This window comes from Chiloscyllium punctatum, chromosome 36 (genome assembly GCF_047496795.1).
Source record: "Chiloscyllium punctatum isolate Juve2018m chromosome 36, sChiPun1.3, whole genome shotgun sequence".
Lineage (NCBI taxonomy): Eukaryota > Metazoa > Chordata > Chondrichthyes > Orectolobiformes > Hemiscylliidae > Chiloscyllium > Chiloscyllium punctatum.
The window spans coordinates 4,369,927-4,390,866 of NC_092774.1; the positions used below are offsets into that span (position 1 = coordinate 4,369,927).

Consider the following 20,940-nt stretch of genomic DNA (forward strand, 5'->3'; position numbering starts at 1 on the left):
CAAAACTTTAAAATCTCCCACCATTTATAATTATTTCAAAATTCTGTCTGCCAAAAAAAAGATGATTTTGCATTTCCCCTCATCACATTCCATTTGCAAGCTCTTGTCCCACCCACACAACCGATTTTTTATGTCTTTGTAGCCTCATTTTCCTACCTGTCGTTGTGTCATCAGCAGGAACTGTAGCTAATACATGTTTTGTCCAAACACTCCCGTCATTTCTATAAATCAGAGTCACAGAGATGTACAGCATGGAAACAGACCCTTCGGTCCAACCCGTCCATGCTGACCCAGATATCCCAACCCAATCTGATCCCACCTGCCAGCACCCAGCCCATATCCCTCCAAACCCTTCCTGTTCATATCCCCATCCAGATGCCTCTGAAATGTTACAATTGTCCCAGCCTCCACCACTTCCTCTGACAGCTCATTCCATACACGTACCACCCTCTGTGTGAAAACGTTGCCCCTTAGGTCTCTTTTATATCTTTCCCCTCTCACCCTAAACCTATGCCCCTCTAGTTCTGGACTCCCTGACCCCAGGGAAAAGACTTTGTCTATTTACCCTATCCATGCCCCTCATAATTTTGTAAACCTCTATAAGGTCACCCCTCAGTCGCCGACGCTCCAGGGAAAACAGCCCCAGCCTGTTCAGCCTCTCCCTGTAGCTCAGATCCTCCAACCCTGGCAACATCCTTGTAAACCTTTTCTGAACCCTTTCAAGTTTCACAACATCTTTCCAATAAGAAGGAGACCAGAATTGCACACAATATGCCAAAAATGGCCTAACCAATGTCCTGTACAGCTGCAACATGACCTCCCAACTCCTGTACTCAATATTCTGACCAATAAAGGAAAGCATACCAAACGCCTTCTTCACTATCCTATTTACCTGCAACTCCACTTTCAAGGAGCTATGAAGCTGCACTCCAAGGTCTCTTTGTTCAGCAACACTCTCTAGGACCTTACCATTAAGTATATAAGTCCTGCTAACATTTGCTTTCCCAAAATGCAGCACCTCGCATTTATCTGAATTAAACTCCATCTGCCACTTCTCAGCCCATTGGCCCATCTGGTCAAGATCCTGTTGTAATCTGAGGTAACCCTCTTCCCTGTCCACTACACCTCCAATTTTGGTGTCATCTGCAAACTTACTAACTGTACCTCTTATGCTTGCACCCTAATCATTTATGTAAATGACAAAAAATAGAGGACCAGCACCGATCCTTGTGGCACTCCACTGGTCACAGGCCTCCAGTCTGAAAAGCAACCCTGCACCACCTCCCTCTGTCTTCTGCCTTTGAGCCAGTTCTGTATCCAAATGGCTAGTTCTTTCTGTATTCCATGAGATCTAACCTTGCTCACCAGTCTCCCATGGGGAACCTTGTCGAACGCCTTACTGAAGTCCATATAGATCACATCTACCGCTCTGCCCTCATCAATCCTCTTTGTTACTTCCTCGAAAAACTCAATCAAGTTTGTGAGACCTATTTCCCATGCACAAAACCATGTTGACTATCCCTAAACAGTCCTTGTCTTTCCAAATACATGTACATCCTGTCCCTCAGGATTCCCTCCAACAACTTGCCCACCACCGAGTTCAGACTCACTAGTCTATAGTTCCCTGGCTTGTCCTTACCACCCTTCTTAAACAGTGGCACCACGTTAGCCAACCTCCAGTCTTCTGGCACCTCACCTGTGACTATCGATGATACAAATATCTCAGCAAGAGGCCCAGCAATCACTTCTCCAGTTTCCCACAGAGTTCTAGGATACACCTGATCAGGTCCTGGGGATTTATCCACCTTTAACCGTTTCAAGACATCCAGCACTTCCTCCTCTGTATTATGGACATTTTGCAAGATGTCACCATCTATTTCCCTACAGTCTATATCTTCCATACCCCTTTCCACAGTAAATACCGATGCAAAACACTCATTTAGTATCTCCCCCATTTTCTGCGGCTCCACACAAAGGCCGCAAGTCTTGCTGGTCTTTGAAAGGCTCTATTCTCTCCCTAGTTCCTGTTTTGTCTTTAATGTATTCGTAAAAACCCTTTGGATTCTCCTTAATTCTATTTGCCAAAGCTATCTCATGTTCCATTTTTGCCCTCCTGATTTCCTTCTTAAATATACTCCTACTTTCTTTATACTCTTCCAAGGATTCACTCGATCTATCCTGTCTACACCTGACATATGCTTCCTTCTTTTTCTTAACCAAACCCTCAATTTCTTTCGTCATCCAGCATTCCCTGTATCTACCAACCTTTCCTTTCACCCTGACAGGAATATACTTTCTCTGGATTCTCGTTATCTCATTTCTGAAGGCTTCCGATTTTCCAGTAAAGAGTTGAGGTCCGAGCACTGACGCCTGCGTTCATGACGTCCTGTCGCCCAAAAAAGTTCCATTTATTCCTGCTCTCTGCTTTCTGTTAAACAGCCGACCTTTCTTCCCTATCCACATCCTACGCTCTACATCATGAGTGTTTATAATTTACACTAACTTGGATGCAGTACCTCATAAACTGCCATTTGTAACTCTAAATACAGTACCTCCACTATATCCCTTGTATCTACAGCATGTTACTTACAAACACACGAATTAGGAGCAGAAGGTTACTGCCCTCCTTAAGCCTGCCCTGCCAGGCAAGAAGATCATGGCTGATCTGTTTCTGTTCAAAATTCCAATATTCCCTTCAATCCCAATCATATTCAATTCCTTGCCTTAACAATCTACCCACCCCTGACTTAAAACATTTAACAATTCCCCCCATCCCCATTCACCACTTTCCAAGGCAGAGTGTTCCAATGTCACACAGCTCCCCATGACTAGAATTCTCCCTGTGTTTGCCCTGAAAGGGTGATCCACAATTTTTTAAAAAGCTCCCCCCACCCCAGACCCTGTCCAAACCTCATTCTGGGATGAGTGACAAGAGGAAACATCCCTTCCCTGTCCACCTTCTGAAGACCACTCAGGATCAAACACTGGTCTGCCCTGCATATTTTCTACTCAACTTGTTCAGAGATGGCATTGTACGTCTCTGGACCAGTTGGGACTCAAGCCTCGGCCTCCTGACTCAGAGGTGGTATGTATTCAGGAGGATGGTCTCAGGCTACAGTCTGATATCGATCAGCTGGCAAATTGGGCAGAGCAATGGCAGATGGCGTGTAATTCGGCTAAGTGGGAGGTGATGTATTTTTGGGAGGTCTAATCAGGGAAGGTGAATGGTAGTCCCTAAGGAGTAGTGAGGAGCAAGGATAACTTGGTGTACAAGGCCATAAAGGTGTCAGCACAGACAGACAGGGTGGTGAAGGCGGCAGATAGACTGTTTGCCTTCATTAGCCAAGGCATACAATGCAGGAGCAAGGAAGCCTTGTTAAGACTTGATAAAGGAGAAAGTGAGGGCTGCAGATGCTGGAGATCGGAGCTGAAAATCTGTTGCTGGAAAAGCGCAGCAGGTCAGGCAGCATCCAAGGAGCAGGAGAATCGACGTTTCGGGCATGATTCCTGAAGAAGGGCTCATGCCCAAAACGTCGATTCTCCTGCTCCTTGGGTGCTGCCTGACCTGCTGCGCTTTTCCAGCAAGACTCGATTAACCATTGGTGAGGCTACAGGTGGAATGCTGTGTGCAGTTGTGGTCACCCATTGTACTGTGTGGTGTGATTACCCTGGTGAATGTGCAGAGGAGATTCTACCAGGATGCGCCTGGAATGAAAAGGCTGCTGTGAGGAGAGATTGCCTAAGGTTGGGTTTGTTTTCCCTGGAGCAGAGGCTGCAGGAATCGGTTTGAGAGGCAGCAATAGGGTAGGTCATGACCCAGGATGCACAGGTTTAAGGAACGGAGGAAGTGGTTGAGAGGAGATTGGAGAAAGAAAGGTTTTCACCCAGAGGGCGGTAGAAATATGGAACGTGCTGTCCAAGAATGCGTTGCCAGTGGTGCTGGAAGCTGTGTCATTCGGGACATTTAAGTGACTACCACACATGGATAGCAGTGAAATGAGGGGTGTGTAGGTCAAGTTATTTTATTTTACATGAGAATTAATCCTCAGCACAAGATTGTGGGCCAAAGGGCCTGTTCTGTGCTGCACTTTTCTAAGTGCTAAGTTCTGAGAAGGTGGTGAAGGAGGTACTCTCGCAACATTTAAGAAGCATCAGGGTGAACACTTAAAATGCCACTGCATAGTCAGCCTCTGATCAAGTGCAAGCAAACGGGATTAATAGAGTTTGGTATTTGTTGGTCAGCATAGACATGGTGGGTCAAGGGCCTGATTCACGTGGCTATGACTGCATTACAACGGCCACTGGTCTCAAAACATGACCTTTTGGTTTTCTCTCGCCACAGACACTATCAAACTTGATAAACCAAACCAGAGACTGCTGGGGAGGCCTCAGATTTCCAGCATTCAAAGTTCTTTGTTCGACTTCAGTCCACTCACTTTTTGCTCATAGGCAACTCCCTCACACCAGTGAGCCACCTCCAATGCATTTACATCTTTCCTTAAATAAGGAGATCAAGACTGCACACTGTATTGGAGATGTGATCGCACCAATGCCCCATATAACTGAAGCATAACTTCCTTCCTTTCACGTCCAGTTCCTTTTGTAATAAAGGATTGTATCCAGTTAGCTGTTCCATTCACCACTCCCTCAAGGAACTCCAAGATATCGGTTCAATATGATCTCCTTGTTTAAAATTGTCGCGGCCCTGCCCAATAATCATGCACTTTTCTGAGTCCCATGCTATAAGGAGCACATGTATCTTTGATAATAGTTTGACATTTTTCCTATGACAGCAATCAAAGGGGTGTGTGTGTGTGTGGGCTGTGCCATGTCTCTGTGAGGGGGGGGTCTGTGTGTGTGTGTGTGTGTGGGCTGTGCCGTGTCTCTGTGAGGGGGGGGTCTGTGTGTGTGTGTGTGTGTGTGTGTGTGTGTGTGTGTGTGTGTGTGTGTGTGTGTGTGTGTGTGTGTGTGTGTGGGCTGTGCCGTGTCTCTGTGAGGGGGGGGTCTGTGTGTGTGTGTGTGTGTGTGTGTGGGCTGTGCCATGTCTCTGTGAGGGGGGGGTCTGTGTGTGTGTGTGTGTGTGGGCTGTGCCATGTCTCTGTGAGGGGGGGGTCTGTGTGTGTGTGTGTGTGTGGGCTGTGCCGTGTCTCTGTGAGGGGGGGGTCTGTGTGTGTGTGTGTGTGTGTGTGTGTGTGTGTGTGTGTGTGTGTGTGTGTGTGTGGGCTGTGCCGTGTCTCTGTGAGGGGGGGGTCTGTGTGTGTGTGTGTGTGTGTGTGTGGGCTGTGCCATGTCTCTGTGAGGGGGGGGTCTGTGTGTGTGTGTGTGTGTGGGCTGTGCCGTGTCTCTGTGAGGGGGGGGTCTGTGTGTGTGTGTGTGTGTGTGTGTGTGTGTGTGTGTGTGTGTGTGTGTGTGTGTGTGTGGAACAAACCAGTGACCCATGATCTGACTGAATACCAGAGCAGACTTGAAAGGCCGAATGATCTACTCCAGCTCCTATTTTCTATGTTTCCAGGACAGACGTTAAACCAACTGGCCTGTGATTTCCTGCTCTCTATCTCCCTACTTATTTTACGTGAACAAAATATTTACATCCACTATTTTGCAATACCATGGGACTCTCCTTGGGTCTGGGGAAGATTTGGAAAATTACATCCGACGTGCACATTGCTGCACCCTTACCACCATCCCCCAACAAGCAGAAACATTCCCCTTTCCGCCTGCCCTGCTAGTTCCCCCTTGCTCACTTGAACACCCCGGACTTTCAAACACCAAGCGGGGCAGCCCCTTCGCCTGCGTTCGATCTCCCGTTCGACTGGAGCCCCCACCGCCGACCACCCTGGGACCCCCCCCCAGCTGAAACCCCGGCAGACCGGTTCCGCGGGGGGGGGGCAAGAGCGGTCTGCTTATCATCACCTCCTCCCCCCACCACCCCCCTCTCCGCCACCACCACCACCGGGCCTGGCCCGCCGAGCAACGGGGACATCAGGGCTTCAATTCCGCCAACCACCCCTCTACCCCCCACCCCCTTCCATGGTCCAGGCTCCACTTCGCCCAGCCGCGCTGGCCCCCTGACCGAGAGGAGACGTCTCGCACGGTCCCCACCCCTCCACCGCCCCCCCCCCACCAGGATACTCACATGGAGCAGGAGGAGACAGACGCTCCTTCCTCTATCCCCTTGAAGGCTCTGCCCGCTCTCCAGGTCTTTGTTGCTGGGGCAGGGACCCACTTACACTGTCACAAGGTGGCACTGGCTGTGCCCGGGGATCTCCCTCATGCACCGGGCTGCCAGGGGGCAGGCTGGGGCTGCTCTGGGGGGCCCTGCTGCTAATACCTGCTCATTCAAACCAAATAATACTAAAAAAATCAACAAAAAGAGGGTGCACATGCAGCACCCAGGAATAAGCAGGCAGGTAAATAAAGAGCACACCTCATGGGTATCCTCTCCCCTCCACAGGGGCACAGTGCTCCTTGTTCTCTTCTATTTGCCCCTTTGGTAACAGGGACAATGCAAACCCCCTCAACTCCTCCCCAAAGGAGGGAGAGTACAACAAGGGGCCTTACAGGCAGACAACATTCAGGAGCACCAACTCCCGCCCCCCTCTCCAGCTCGGTCATTGGCTGGAGGACCGACGCTCGGCGGCGGGCCTCCCAGTGACGTCAAGCACGTCCATTGGTCGAGTTGCACGTCGGTCGGGCGAGAGCCCGCCCACGCCGGGGGATCGGCGGCTCTATTGGAGGAGGACGACGTCGGTCAAGATCAACGCGCCCACGTCTTTGGCGGCCCACCATTGGTTATGCAGACAACGGGCGGTCAGGGAGAGGGATTTCCATTGGACGGACGGGGCGCCCATCAAGGGGACGTGGCCGGTCAACAAACGATCAAGAAGGCTGACGCCCGCCCCTTGGCGCTGCGAGCCAATGGCTGAGCGGCCACTCGCTGGGGGAGGGGGGTTGGAGGAGCGATTCGTCTGCGAGAGGTGTCACTCGAAGAAGGGACCAATCGGAACAGGATCGCCCGCCGGCTGAATCCAACCGTGAGTGGATCGACCAACCAGGGCCGGCAAAGGCAAAAGGGAGACCTGCATGTTGATTGGTCAGTAGGGGTGTCATTCATGGACTGGTCCTGCCCGCACGCGGGTAACGCGCTGTTCACGAAGTGACGCGAAACAATGGTTGGAGGCAGGAATAGTCCCCAACAGAATGGGCCAGAGACGGGCCGGTTGGTTCAATGCACTGTCAATCATAATGGAGCCACGCCCTCGGGGAAGGCGGCTTCCCTGAATGGTCAGAGGAAGACGCCAATCAACATCAAGCGGGTGGCGAGCTGACGTCAGCACGCTAACCGTCGGTCGGCCGGTCGGGTCTGGAGGGAGGGAGGGAGAGTGAATCGCCGATTAAAACCTTCGGCGTCCAGGTGAAAGGTACAGAGGGCGCCTCTGCTCTCCACTTCTTCACAGAGTGAGAGCACACAGCGTCGGCGGAGGGAAGGGCAGGTGAAAAACACAATCAAGGGGTAACTGGGCGGAGATTGAGGTACGCATGCGTACAGCGGGCTGTGTGGGAGATCACTTCTGCGCAGGCGCAGTCTCTCCATTCAGTGGAGGGTCACGTGTCCCCTCACTCTCAACATTGTAGTGTCTGGGGGAGGGTCACAGTGTCCTCACTCCCCACTCCCCTCACTCTCAACATTGTAGTGTCTGGGGGAGGGTCACAGTGTCCTCACTCCCCACTCCCCTCACTCTCAACATTGTAGTGTCTGGGGGAGGGGGGGGTCACAGTGCACTCACTCCCCACTCCCCTCACTCTCAACATTGTAGTGTCTGGGGGAGGGTCACAGTGCCCTCACTCCCCACTCCCCTCACTCTCAACATTGCAGTCTCTGGGGGGGGGTCACAGTCTCCTCACTCCCCACTCCCCTCACTCTCAACATTGTAGTGTCTGGGGGAGGGTCACAGTGTCCTCACTCCCCACTCCCCTCACTCTCAACATTGTAGTGTCTGGGGGAGGGTCACAGTGTCCTCACTCCCCACTCCCCTCACTCTCAACATTGTAGTGTCTGGGGGAGGGGGGGGTCACAGTGCACTCACTCCCCACTCCCCTCACTCTCAACATTGTAGTGTCTGGGGGAGGGTCACAGTGTCCTCACTCCCCACTCCCCTCACTCTCAACATTGTAGTGTCTGGGGGAGGGGGGGGTCACAGTGCACTCACTCCCCACTCCCCTCACTCTCAACATTGTAGTGTCTGGGGGGAGGGTCACAGTGTCCTCACTCCCCACTCCCCTCACTCTCAACATTGTAGTGTCTGGGGGTGGGGTCACAGTGTCCTCAGTCCCCACTCCCCTCACTCTCAACATTGTAGTGTCTGGGGGGAGGGTCACAGTGCCCTCACTCCCCACTCCCCTCACTCTCAACATTGTAGTGTCTGGGAGGAGGGTCACAGTGTCCTCACTCCCCACTCCCCTCACTCTCAACATTGTAGTGTCTGGGGGGAGGGTCACAGTGTCCTCACTCCCCACTCCCCTCACTCTCCACTCCCCTCACTCTCAACATTGTAGTGTCTGGGGGAGGGTCACAGTGTCCTCACTCCCCACTCCCCTCACTCTCAACATTGTAGTGTCTGGGGGAGGGTCACAGTGTCCTCACTCCCCACTCCCCTCACTCTCAACATTGTAGTGTCTGGAGGAGGGTCACAGTGTCCTCACTCCCCACTCCCCTCACTCTCAACATTACAGTGTCTGAGGGCGGGGTCACAGTGCCCTCACTCCCCACTCCCCTCACTCTCAACATTGTAGTGTCTGGGGGAGGGTCACAGTGTCCTCACTCCCCACTCCCCTCACTCTCAACATTGTAGTGTCTGGGGGAGGGGGGGGTCACAGTGCACTCACTCCCCACTCCCCTCACTCTCAACATTGTAGTGTCTGGGGGAGGGTCACAGTGCCCTCACTCCCCACTCCCCTCACTCTCAACATTGCAGTCTCTGGGGGGGGGTCACAGTCTCCTCACTCCCCACTCCCCTCACTCTCAACATTGTAGTGTCTGGGGGAGGGTCACAGTGTCCTCACTCCCCACTCCCCTCACTCTCAACATTGTAGTGTCTGGGGGAGGGTCACAGTGTCCTCACTCCCCACTCCCCTCACTCTCAACATTGTAGTGTCTGGGGGAGGGGGGGGTCACAGTGCACTCACTCCCCACTCCCCTCACTCTCAACATTGTAGTGTCTGGGGGAGGGTCACAGTGTCCTCACTCCCCACTCCCCTCACTCTCAACATTGTAGTGTCTGGGGGAGGGGGGGGTCACAGTGCACTCACTCCCCACTCCCCTCACTCTCAACATTGTAGTGTCTGGGGGGAGGGTCACAGTGTCCTCACTCCCCACTCCCCTCACTCTCAACATTGTAGTGTCTGGGGGTGGGGTCACAGTGTCCTCAGTCCCCACTCCCCTCACTCTCAACATTGTAGTGTCTGGGGGGAGGGTCACAGTGCCCTCACTCCCCACTCCCCTCACTCTCAACATTGTAGTGTCTGGGAGGAGGGTCACAGTGTCCTCACTCCCCACTCCCCTCACTCTCAACATTGTAGTGTCTGGGGGGAGGGTCACAGTGTCCTCACTCCCCACTCCCCTCACTCTCCACTCCCCTCACTCTCAACATTGTAGTGTCTGGGGGAGGGTCACAGTGTCCTCACTCCCCACTCCCCTCACTCTCAACATTGTAGTGTCTGGGGGAGGGTCACAGTGTCCTCACTCCCCACTCCCCTCACTCTCAACATTGTAGTGTCTGGAGGAGGGTCACAGTGTCCTCACTCCCCACTCCCCTCACTCTCAACATTACAGTGTCTGAGGGCGGGGTCACAGTATCCTCACTCCCCACTCCCCTCACTCTCAACATTGTAGTGTCTGGGGGAGGGTCACAGTATCCTCACTCCCCACTCCCCTCACTCTCAACATTGTAGTGTCTGGGGGAGGGTCACAGTGTCCTCACTCCCCACTCCCCTCACTCTCAACATTGTAGTGTCTGGAGGAGGGTCACAGTGTCCTCACTCCCCACTCCCCTCACTCTCAACATTACAGTGTCTGAGGGCGGGGTCACAGTATCCTCACTCCCCACTCCCCTCACTCTCAACATTGTAGTGTCTGGGGGAGGGTCACAGTGTCCTCACTCCCCACTCCCCTCACTCTCAACATTGTAGTGTCTGGGGGAGGGGGGTCACAGTGCACTCACTCCCCACTCCCCTCACTCTCAACATTGTAGTGTCTGGGGGAGGGGGGTCACAGTGCACTCACTCCCCACTCCCCTCACTCTCAACATTGTAGTGTCTGGGGGAGGGTCACAGTGTCCTCACTCCCCACTCCCCTCACTCTCAACATTGTAGTGTCTGGAGGAGGGTCACAGTGCCCTCACTCCCCACTCCCCTCACTCTCAACATTGTAGTGTCTGGGGGAGGGTCACAGTGTCCTCACTCCCCACTCCCCTCACTCTCAACATTGTAGTGTCTGGGGGAGGGTCACAGTGCACTCACTCCCCACTCCCCTCACTCTCAACATTGTAGTGTCTGGGGGAGGGTCACAGTCTCCTCACTCCCCACTCCCCTCACTCTCAACATTGTAGTGTCTGGGGGAGGGGGGTCACAGTGCACTCACTCCCCACTCCCCTCACTCTCAACATTGTAGTGTCTGGGGGAGGGGGGTCACAGTGCACTCACTCCCCACTCCCCTCACTCTCAACATTGTAGTGTCTGGGGGAGGGGGGTCACAGTGCACTCACTCCCCACTCCCCTCACTCTCAACATTGTAGTGTCTGGGGGAGGGTCACAGTGTCTTCACTCCCCACTCCCCTCACTCTCAACATTGCAGTGTCTGGGGGAGGGTCACAGTGTCCTCACTCCCCACTCCACTCACTCTCAACATTGTAGTGTCTGGAGGAGGGTCACAGTGCACTCACTCCCCACTCCCCTCACTCTCAACATTGTAGTGTCTGGGGGAGGGTCACAGTCTCCTCACTCCCCACTCCCCTCACTCTCAACATTGTAGTGTCTGGGGGAGGGGGGTCACAGTGCACTCACTCCCCACTCCCTCACTCTCAACATTGTAGTGTCTGGGGGAGGGGGGTCACAGTGCACTCACTCCCCACTCCCCTCACTCTCAACATTGTAGTGTCTGGGGGAGGGGGGTCACAGTGCACTCACTCCCCACTCCCCTCACTCTCAACATTGTAGTGTCTGGGGGAGGGTCACAGTGTCCTCACTCCCCACTCCCCTCACTCTCAACATTGCAGTGTCTGGGGGAGGGTCACAGTGTCCTCACTCCCCACTCCCCTCACTCTCAACATTGTAGTGTCTGGGGGAGGGTCACAGTGCCCTCACTCCCCACTCCCCTCACTCTCAACATTGTAGTGTCTGGGGGAGGGTCACAGTGTCCTCACTCCCCACTCCCCTCACTCTCAACATTGTAGTGTCTGGGTGAGGGTCACAGTGTCCTCACTCCCCACTCCCCTCACTCTCAACATTGTAGTGTCTGAGGGAGGGTCACAGTGTCCTCACTTCCCACTCCCCTCACTCTCAACATTGTAGTGTCTGAGGGAGGGTCACAGTGCCCTCACTCCCCACTCCCCTCACTCTCAACATTGCAGTGTCTGGGGGAGGGGGGTCACAGTGTCCTCACTCCCCACTCTCCTCACTCTCAACATTGTAGTGTCTGGGGGAGGGACACAGTGCCCTCACTCCCCACTCCCCTCACTCTCAACATTGCAGTGTCTGGGGGAGGGTCACAGTGCCCTCACTCCCCACTCCCCTCACTCTCAACATTACATTGTCTGGGGGAGGGTCACAGTGCCCTCACACCCCACTCCCCTCACTCTCAACATTGTAGTGTCTGGGGGAGGGTCACAGTGCCCTCACTCCCCACTCCCCTCACTCTCAACATTGTAGTGTCTGGGGAAGGAGGGTCACAGTGCCCTCACTCCCCACTCCCCTCACTCTCAACATTGTAGTGTCTGGGGGAGGGTCACAGTGCCCTCATTCCCCACTCCCCTCACTCTCAACATTGTAGTGTCTGGGGCAGGGTCACACTGTCCTCACTCCCCACTCCCCTCACTCTCAACATTGTAGTGTCTGGGGCAGGGTCACACTGTCCTCACTCCCCACTCCCCTCACTCTCAACATTGTAGTGTCTGGGGAAGGGTCACAGTGCCCTCACTCCCCACTCCCCTCACTCTCAACATTGTAGTGTCTGGGGGAGGGTCACAGTGCCCTCACTCCCCACTCCCCTCACTCTCAACATTGTAGTGTCTGGGGAAGGAGGGTCACAGTGTCCTTACCCCCCACTCCCCTCACTCTCAACATTGTAGTGTTTCGGGGAGGGTCACAGTGCGCTCACTCCCCACTCCCCTCAATCTCAACATTGCAGTGTCTGGGGGAGGGTCACAGTGCCCTCACTCCCCACTCCCCTCAATCTCAACATTGTACTGTCTGGGGGAGGGGGGTCACAGTGCCCTCACTCCCCACTCCCCTCACTCTCAACATTGTAGTGTCTGGGGGAGGGGGGTCACAGTGTCCTCACTCCCCACTCCCCTCACTCTCAACATTGTAGTGTCTGGGGGAGGGTCACAGTGTCCTCACTCCCCACTCCCCTCACTCTCAACATTGTAGTGTCTGGGGGAGGGTCACAGTGCCCTCACTCCCCACTCCCCTCACTCTCAACATTGTAGTGTCTGGGGCAGGGTCACAGTGTCCTCACTCCCCACTCTCCTCACTCTCAACATTGTAGTGTCTGGGGGAGGGTCACAGTGCCCTCACTCCCCACTCCCCTCACTCTCAACATTATAGTGTCTGGGGGAGGGGGGTCACAGTGCCCTCACTCCCCACTCCCATCACTCTCAACATTGTAGTGTCTGGGGCAGGGTCACAGTGTCCTCACTCCCCACTCTCCTCACTCTCAACATTGTAGTGTCTGGGGGAGGGTCACAGTGCCCTCACTCCCCACTCCCATCACTCTCAACATTGTAGTGTCTGGGGGAGGAGGATCACAGTGCACTCACTCCCCACTCCCCTCAATCTCAACATTGCAGTGTCTGGGGGAGGGTCACAGTGCCCTCACTCCCCACTCCCCTCAATCTCAACATTGTAGTGTCTGGGGGAGGGGGGTCACAGTGCACTCACTCCCCACTCCCCTCACTCTCAACATTGTAGTGTCTGGGGGAGGGTCACAGTGCCCTCACTCCCCACTCCCCTCACTCTCAACATTGTAGTGTCTGGGGGAGGGTCACAGTGCCCTCACTCCCCACTCCCCTCAATCTCAACATTGCAGTGTCTGGGGGAGGGTCACAGTGCCCTCACTCCCCACTCCCCTCACTCTCAACGTTGTAGTGTCTGGGGGAGGGTCACAGTGCCCTCACTCCCCACTCCCCTCACTCTCAACTTTGTAGTGTCTGGGGGAGGGTCACAGTGTCCTCACTCCCCACTCCCCTCACTCTCAACATTGTAGTGTCTGGGGGGGGGTCACAGTGCCCTCACTCCCCACTCCCCTCACTCTCAACATTGTAGTGTCTGGGGGAGGGTCACAGTGTCCTCACTCCCCACTCCCCTCACTCTCAACATTGTAGTGTCTGGGGGAGGAGGGTCACAGTGCCCTCACTCCCCACTCCCCTCACTCTCAACATTGTAGTGTCTGGGGGAGGGTCACAGTGTCCTCACTCCCCACTCCCCTCACTCTCAACATTGTAGTGTCTGGGGGAGGGTCACAGTGCACTCCGTCCCCACTCCCCTCACTCTCAACATTGTAGTGTCTGGGGGAGGGTCACAGTGCCCTCACTCCCTACTCCCCTCACTCTCAACACTGTAGTGTCTGGGGGAGGGTCACAGTGCCCTCACTCCCCACTCCCCTCACTCTCAACATTGCAGTCTCTGAGGGAGGGTCACAGTGTCCTCACTCCCCTCTCCCCTCACTCTCAACATTGTAGTGTCTGGGGGAGGGTCACAGTGCCCTCACTCCCCTCACTCCCCACTCCCCTCACTCTCAACATTGTAGTGTCTGCGGGAGGGTCACAGTGTCCTCACTCCCCACTCCCCTCACTCTCAACATTACAGTGTCTGGGGGAGGGTCACAGTGCCCTCACTCCCCACTCCCCTCACTCTCAACATTACAGTGTCTGGAGGAGGGTCACAGTGCCCTCACTCCCCTCTCCCCTCACTCTCAACATTGCAGTGTCTGGGGGAGGGTCACAGTGCACTCACTCCCCACTCCCCTCACTCTCAACATTGTAGTGTCTGGGGGAGGGTCACAGTGTCCTCAGTCCCCACTCCCCTCACTCTCAACATTGTAGTGTCTGGGGGAGGAGGGTCACAGTGTCCTCACTCCCCACTCCCCTCACTCTCAACATTGCAGTGTCTGGGGGAGGGTCACAGTGTCCTCACTCCCCACTCCCCTCACTCTCAACATTACAGTGTCTGGGGGAGGAGGGTCACAGTGTCCTCACTCCCCACTCCCCTCACTCTCAACATTGCAGTGTCTGGGGGAGGGTCACAGTGCACTCACTCCCCACTCCCCTCACTCTCAACATTGTAGTGTCTGGGGGAGGGTCACAGTGTCCTCACTCCCCACTCCCTTCTCCCCTCACTCTCAACATTGTAGTGTCTGGGGGAGGGTCACAGTGCCCTCACTCCCCACTCCCCTCACTCTCAACATTGTAGTGTCTGGGGGAGGGTCACAGTGTCCTCACTCCCCACTCCCCTCACTCTCAACATTGTAGTGTCTGGGGGAGGGTCACAGTGTCCTCACTCCCCACTCCCCTCACTCTCAACATTGTAGTGTCTGGTGTAGGGTCACAGTGTCCTCACTCCCCACTCCCCTCACTCTCAACATTGTAGTGTCTGGGGGAGGGTCACAGTGCACTCACTCCCCACTCCCCTCACTCTCAACATTGTAGTGTCTGGGGGAGGGGGGTCACAGTGTCCTCACTCCCCACTCCCCTCACTCTCAACATTGTAGTGTCTGGAGGAGGGTCACAGTGCACTCACTCCCCACTCCCCTCACTCTCAACATTGTAGTGTCTGAGGGAGGGTCACAGTGCGCTCACTCCCCACTCCCCTCACTCTCAACATTGTAGTGTCTGGGGGAGGGTCACAGTGCACTCACTCCCCACTCCCCTCACTCTCAACATTGTAGTGTCTGGGGGAGGGTCACAGTGTCCTCACTCCCCACTCCCCTCGCTCTCAACATTGTAGTGTCTGGGGGAGGGTCACAGTGCCCTCACTCCCCACTCCCCTCACTCTCAACATTGTAGTGTCTGAGGGAGGGTCACAGTGCCCTCACTCCCCACTCCCCTCACTCTCAACATTGTAGTGTCTGGGGGAGGGTCACAGTGCCCTCACTCCCCACTCCCCTCACTCTCCACATTGTAGTGTCTGGGGGAGGGTCACAGTGCCCTCACTCCCCACTCCCCTCACTCTCAACATTACAGTGTCTGGGGGAGGAGGGTCACAGTGCCCTCACTCCCCACTCCCCTCACTCTCAACATTGTAGTGTCTGGGGAAGGGTCACAGTGCCCTCACTCCCCACTCCCCTCACTCTCAACATTGTAGTGTCTGGGGGGGGTCACAGTGCCCTCACTCCCCACTCCCCTCACTCTCCACTCCCCTCACTCTCAACATTGTAGTGTCTGCGGGAGGGTCACAGTGTCCTCACTCCCCACTCCCCTCACTCTCAACATTACAGTGTCTGGGGGAGGGTCACAGTGCCCTCACTCCCCACTCCCCTCACTCTCAACATTGTAGTGTCTGGGGGAGGGTCACAGTGCCCTGACTCGCCACTCCCCTCACTCTCAACATTGTAGTGTCTGGGGGAGGGGGGGGGTCACAGTGCCCTCACTCCCCACTCCCCTCACTCTCAACATTGTAGTGTCTGGGGGAGGGTCACAGTGCACTCACCACCCACTCCCCTCACTCTCAACATTGTAGTGTCTGGGGGAGGGTCACAGTGCCCTCACTCCCCACTCCCCTCACTCTCAACATTGTAGTGTCTGGGGGAGGGTCACAGTGCCCTCACTCCCCACTCCCCTCACTCTCAACATTACAGTCTCTGAGGGAGGGGTCACAGTGTCCTCACTCCCCACTCCCCTCACTCTCAACATTGTAGTGTCTGGGGGAGGGTCACAGTGTCCTCACTCCCCACTCCCCTCACTCTCAACATTGTAGTGTCTGGTGCAGGGTCACAGTGTCCTCACTCCCCACTCCCCTCACTCTCAACATTGTAGTGTCTGGGGGAGGGTCACAGTGTCCTCACTCCCCACTCCCCTCACTCTCAACATTGCAGTCTCTGGGGGAGGGGGGTCATAGTGTCCTCACTCCCCACTCCCCTCACTCTCAACATTACAGTCTCTGAGGGAGGGTCACAGTGTCCTCACTCCCCACTCCCCTCACTCTCAACATTGCAGTGTCTGGGGGAGGGGGGTCACAGTGCCCTCACTCCCCACTCCCCTCACTCTCAACATTGTAGTGTCTGGGGGAGGGTAACAGTGCCCTCACTCCCCACTCCCCTCACTCTCCACATTGTAGTGTCTGGGGGAGGAGGGTCACAGTGCCCTCACTCCCCACTCCCCTCACTCTCAACACTGTAGTGTCTGGGGGAGGAGGGTCACAGTGCCCTCACTCCCCACTCCCCTCACTCTCAACATTGCAGTGTCTGGGGGAGGGTCGCAGTGTCCTCACTCCCCACTCCCCTCACTCTCAACATTACAGTGTCTGGGGGAGGAGGGTCACAGTGCCCTCACTCCCCACTCCCCTCACTCTCAACATTGTAGTGTCTGGGGGAGGGTCACAGTGTCCTCACTTCCCACTCCCCTCTCCCCTCACTCTCAACATTGTAGTGTCTGGGGGAGGGTCACAGTGTCCTCACTCCCCACTCCCCTCACTCTCAACATTGTAGTGTCTGAGGCAGGGTCACAGTGTCCTCACTCCCCACTCCCCTCACTCTCAACATTGCAGTGTCTGGGGGAGGGGGGGTCACTGTGTCCTCACTCCCCACTCCCCTCACTCTCAACATTGTAGTGTCTGGGGGAGGGTCACAGTGCCCTCACTCCCCACTCCCCTCACTCTCAACATTACACTCTCTGAGGGAGGGTCACAGTATCCTCACTCCCCACTCCCCTCACTCTCAACATTGTAGTGTTTGGGGGAGGGTCACAGTATCCTCACTCCCCACTCCCCTCACTCTCAACATTGCAGTCTCTGGGGGAGGGTCACAGTGTCCTCACTCCCCACTCCCCTCACTCTCAACATTGCAGTGTCTGGGGGAGGGGGGTCACAGTGTCCTCACTCCCCACTCCCCTCACTCTCAACATTGCAGTGTCTGGGGGAGGGGGGTCACAGTGCCCTCACTCCCCACTCCCCTCACTCTCAACATTGTAGTGTCTGGGGGAGGGTAACAGTGCCCTCACTCCCCACTCCCCTCACTCTCCACATTGTAGTGTCTGGGGGAGGACGGTCACAGTGCCCTCACTCCCCACTCCCCTCACTCTCAACACTGTAGTGTCTGGGGGAGGAGGGTCACAGTGCCCTCACTCCCCACTCCCCTCACTCTCAACATTGCAGTGTCTGGGGGAGGGTCACAGTGTCCTCACTCCCCACTCCCCTCACTCTCAACATTGCAGTGTCTGGGGGAGGGTCGCAGTGTCCTCACTCCCCACTCCCCTCACTCTCAACATTGAAGTGTCTGGGGGAGGCTCACAGTGTCCTCACTCCCCACTCCCCTCACTCTCAACATTGTAGTGTCTGGGGCAGGGTCACAGTGTCCTCACTCCCCACTCCCCTCACTCTCAACATTGTAGTGTCTGGGGCAGGGTCACAGTGTCCTCACTCCCCACTCCCCTCACTCTCAACATTGTAGTGTCTGGGGCAGGGTCACAGTGTCCTCACTCCCCACTCCCCTCACTCTCAACATTACAGTGTCTGGGGGAGGAGGGTCACAGTGTCCTCACTCCCCACTCCCCTCACTCTCAACATTACAATGTTGAGAGTGAGGGGAGTGGGGAGTGGGGGCACTGTGACCCTCCCTCAGAGATTGTAGTGTCTGGGGGAGGGTCACAGTGCACTCACTCCCCACTCCCCTCACTCTCAACATTGTAGTGTCTGGGGGAGGGTCACAGTGTCCTCACTCCCCACTCCCCTCACTCTCAACATTGTAGTGTCTGGGGCAGGGTCACAGTGTCCTCACTCCCCACTCCCCTCACTCTCAACATTGCAGTGTCTGGGGGAGGGGGGGTCACTGTGTCCTCACTCCCCACTCCCCTCACTCTCAACATTGTAGTGTCTGGGGGAGGGTCACAGTGCCCTCACTCCCCACTCCCCTCACTCTCAACATTACACTCTCTGAGGGAGGGTCACAGTATCCTCACTCCCCACTCCCCTCACTCTCAACATTGTAGTGTTTGGGGGAGGGTCACAGTATCCTCACTCCCCACTCCCCTCACTCTCAACATTGCAGTCTCTGGGGGAGGGTCACAGTGTCCTCACTCCCCACTCCCCTCACTCTCAACATTGCAGTGTCTGGGGGAGGGGGGTCACAGTGCCCCCACTCCCCACTCCCCTCACTCTCAACATTGTAGTGTCTGGGGGAGGGTCACAGTGCCCCCATTCCCCATTTATCTCGCCGTTGACTTGTGTTGAACCTGTCATACAAATTTGTATTTTGACTGTGATTCTCTTGTCACCTTTCCTGTGAAATTTGAATTGTTTGAGATGATCTAGTGAGGAAATTGAAAATGCCTCATAATGGTACCCTTTCTTTTTGTATCTGCGGAACGTGTGTTCAAGCTAAATTGAAACAATACTGTCACAGTTTGAGAGCATGGGTTTAAACATGGAATGCCATCTTTATGGTTTTAGCTCAGTTTGGTTTTCTGTATTTTGTGTGTTTAGGGATGGGGGAGATGTCGTTATTGTTTAGTTTTTACTTTCTGTGTGTGGGGCACTGTGTCTGCACATTTGTTTATTTGCATGTGTTTTAATGTGGCAGTTAAACCCCTTGAGGTGAACAATTTAGTGTCTTTGGAGCAAAAAAAGAGCAGTGAAGCAAACGCACCGTTGTAACCTCCCAGCAGGAATCCAGTAACACACAGATTTTAAAAAGACCATTTCGAAGCAGTCAGGCAGTCCATGTGTTGCATCCAGAGAACAAGTGTTACCTGTTTCACAGTTTTACAAAGCAATCGTGGGCGCACCGTGGGTGGTACGGTGACACAGTGGTTAGCACTGCTGCCTCACAGCTCCAGATACCAGGGTTCAATTCCCACCTCAGGCGACTGACTGTGTGGAGTTTGCACATTCTCCCCGTGTCTGCGTCGGTTTCCTCCGGGTGCTCCGGTTTCCTCCCACAGTCCAAAGATGTGCAGGTTAGGGTGGATTGGCCATGCTAAATTGTCCGTAGTGTTAGGTAAAGGGGAAAATGTAGAGGTCTGGGTGGGTTGCGCTTCGGTGGCTTGGTGTGGACTTGTTGGGCCGAAGGGCCTGTTTCCACACTGTAGGGAATCTAATCTAATCTAATCTAATCAAATAGCAGTCCAAAATTGCTCAAATTCATCGTCCATATCTTTCACCTTCTAGAATTTCTTTTAAGGGACCCCGACCTCAGTAATGTCAAGCTGTCTTATCGGTCAGTTTAAGGCTCTTGAGAAGAGATGTACGCTAGCGATAATGATATTGAGTGAATGCAGCAATTTACCTAAAGCAATCCCAGTGCGGCATTGCAAACTGAACCGGGAGATTAAAAGTGGACACTGGGTGACTGCTCCCTGAGGTTTGACCATCTGTGAGATTGTTACTGGGGGTAAGAGGGTCAAATCTTCATTTATGATCATTGTAATAACACCATTTCAGGTCAAACCGATACCAAGAGGAATCATTGGTCCATCGTGTAGGGGGGTCTGGCAGGAATTCCTGAAGCCAAATGGAACGATGAGACAGCTGATGATGATGGTAGTTTAGGGACAATTGGGTGAACACATCACTGAATGTATCCTCCTGTGTTTAGGGGAGGCTTAGTGGTATTATCACCAGGCTATTAATCCAGAGACCCAGGGAACCCGCGTTCATGTCCCATCACGGCAGATAATGGAATTTGAACTCAGTAAGTAAATGCCTAATGGTGACCGTGAATCCACTGTCGAATGTTGGAAAAGCCCATCTAGTTCACTCATGTTATTTAGGGAAGGAAACGGCCAACCTTTTCCTGGTGTGGCCGACATGTGAATTCAAACCCGTCACAGCCCTCTGGGCCAACTCGGGATGGAGAATAAGTGCTGGCCTAGCCAGTGACACCCTCATCCTATGAATGAATATTCCAGGAAAACTGCCCAGCATCTTGGGGAGCTCTTTTCCCCCATTCCCACTCACCAGGCCTTGTCATCACATGGGCTGTGGTTCACATTCGCAGCTTCTCTTTCTTCCAGGCTCACCATTATACATCCCTTCATCTGCCCAACTGCTCGTCTGTCTCGCTCTCGCGCGCCCTCGCTCTCTGATGTTCTCTCTCTCTTTCTGTCGCTCTTGTTCGCTCTCTGGGCTATTGTTTACTCCTTCCCTCCCTTGCTCCCACAGCCCCATTTTTAGCATAGATCCCATCTTTCCCAATTGTTGACTGTGCTTTCTCTCCACAGATACTGCCACACCCGCTGCATCTCTCTGGCATCAATTCTGTTTTGATTTTGGGTCACCAGCTTCCGCGATTCTTTCTTGGTTTACTGGGTGTGTCCATGGTCATGACTTAGAGTGAGCTGACGATCGTGCTCCACAGTTCCACAGACTACCACAAGATGTCGAAAACCCCAGTCAGACCCTCCCCAAATGACCAGTTTGCCTGGCCTACTTCTACCCAGGACAGAAGCAATTCACAGCAGGTTTTGTCAGGAGCAAAATAATAAATAATATTACCCCATGTTTATTCTTAAACAA

General features: G+C 54.3%; 1 long non-coding RNA gene across 1 annotated transcript; it reads left to right on the forward strand.

Moving 5' to 3' along the window:
* Window positions 1-7,139: 7,139 nt before the first annotated feature.
* LOC140460189 (uncharacterized) lies at window positions 7,140-20,940 on the forward strand. The gene is made up of 2 exons (XR_011953901.1): window positions 7,140-7,533; window positions 20,646-20,940. It is a non-coding gene; the product is annotated as an uncharacterized lncRNA (long non-coding RNA).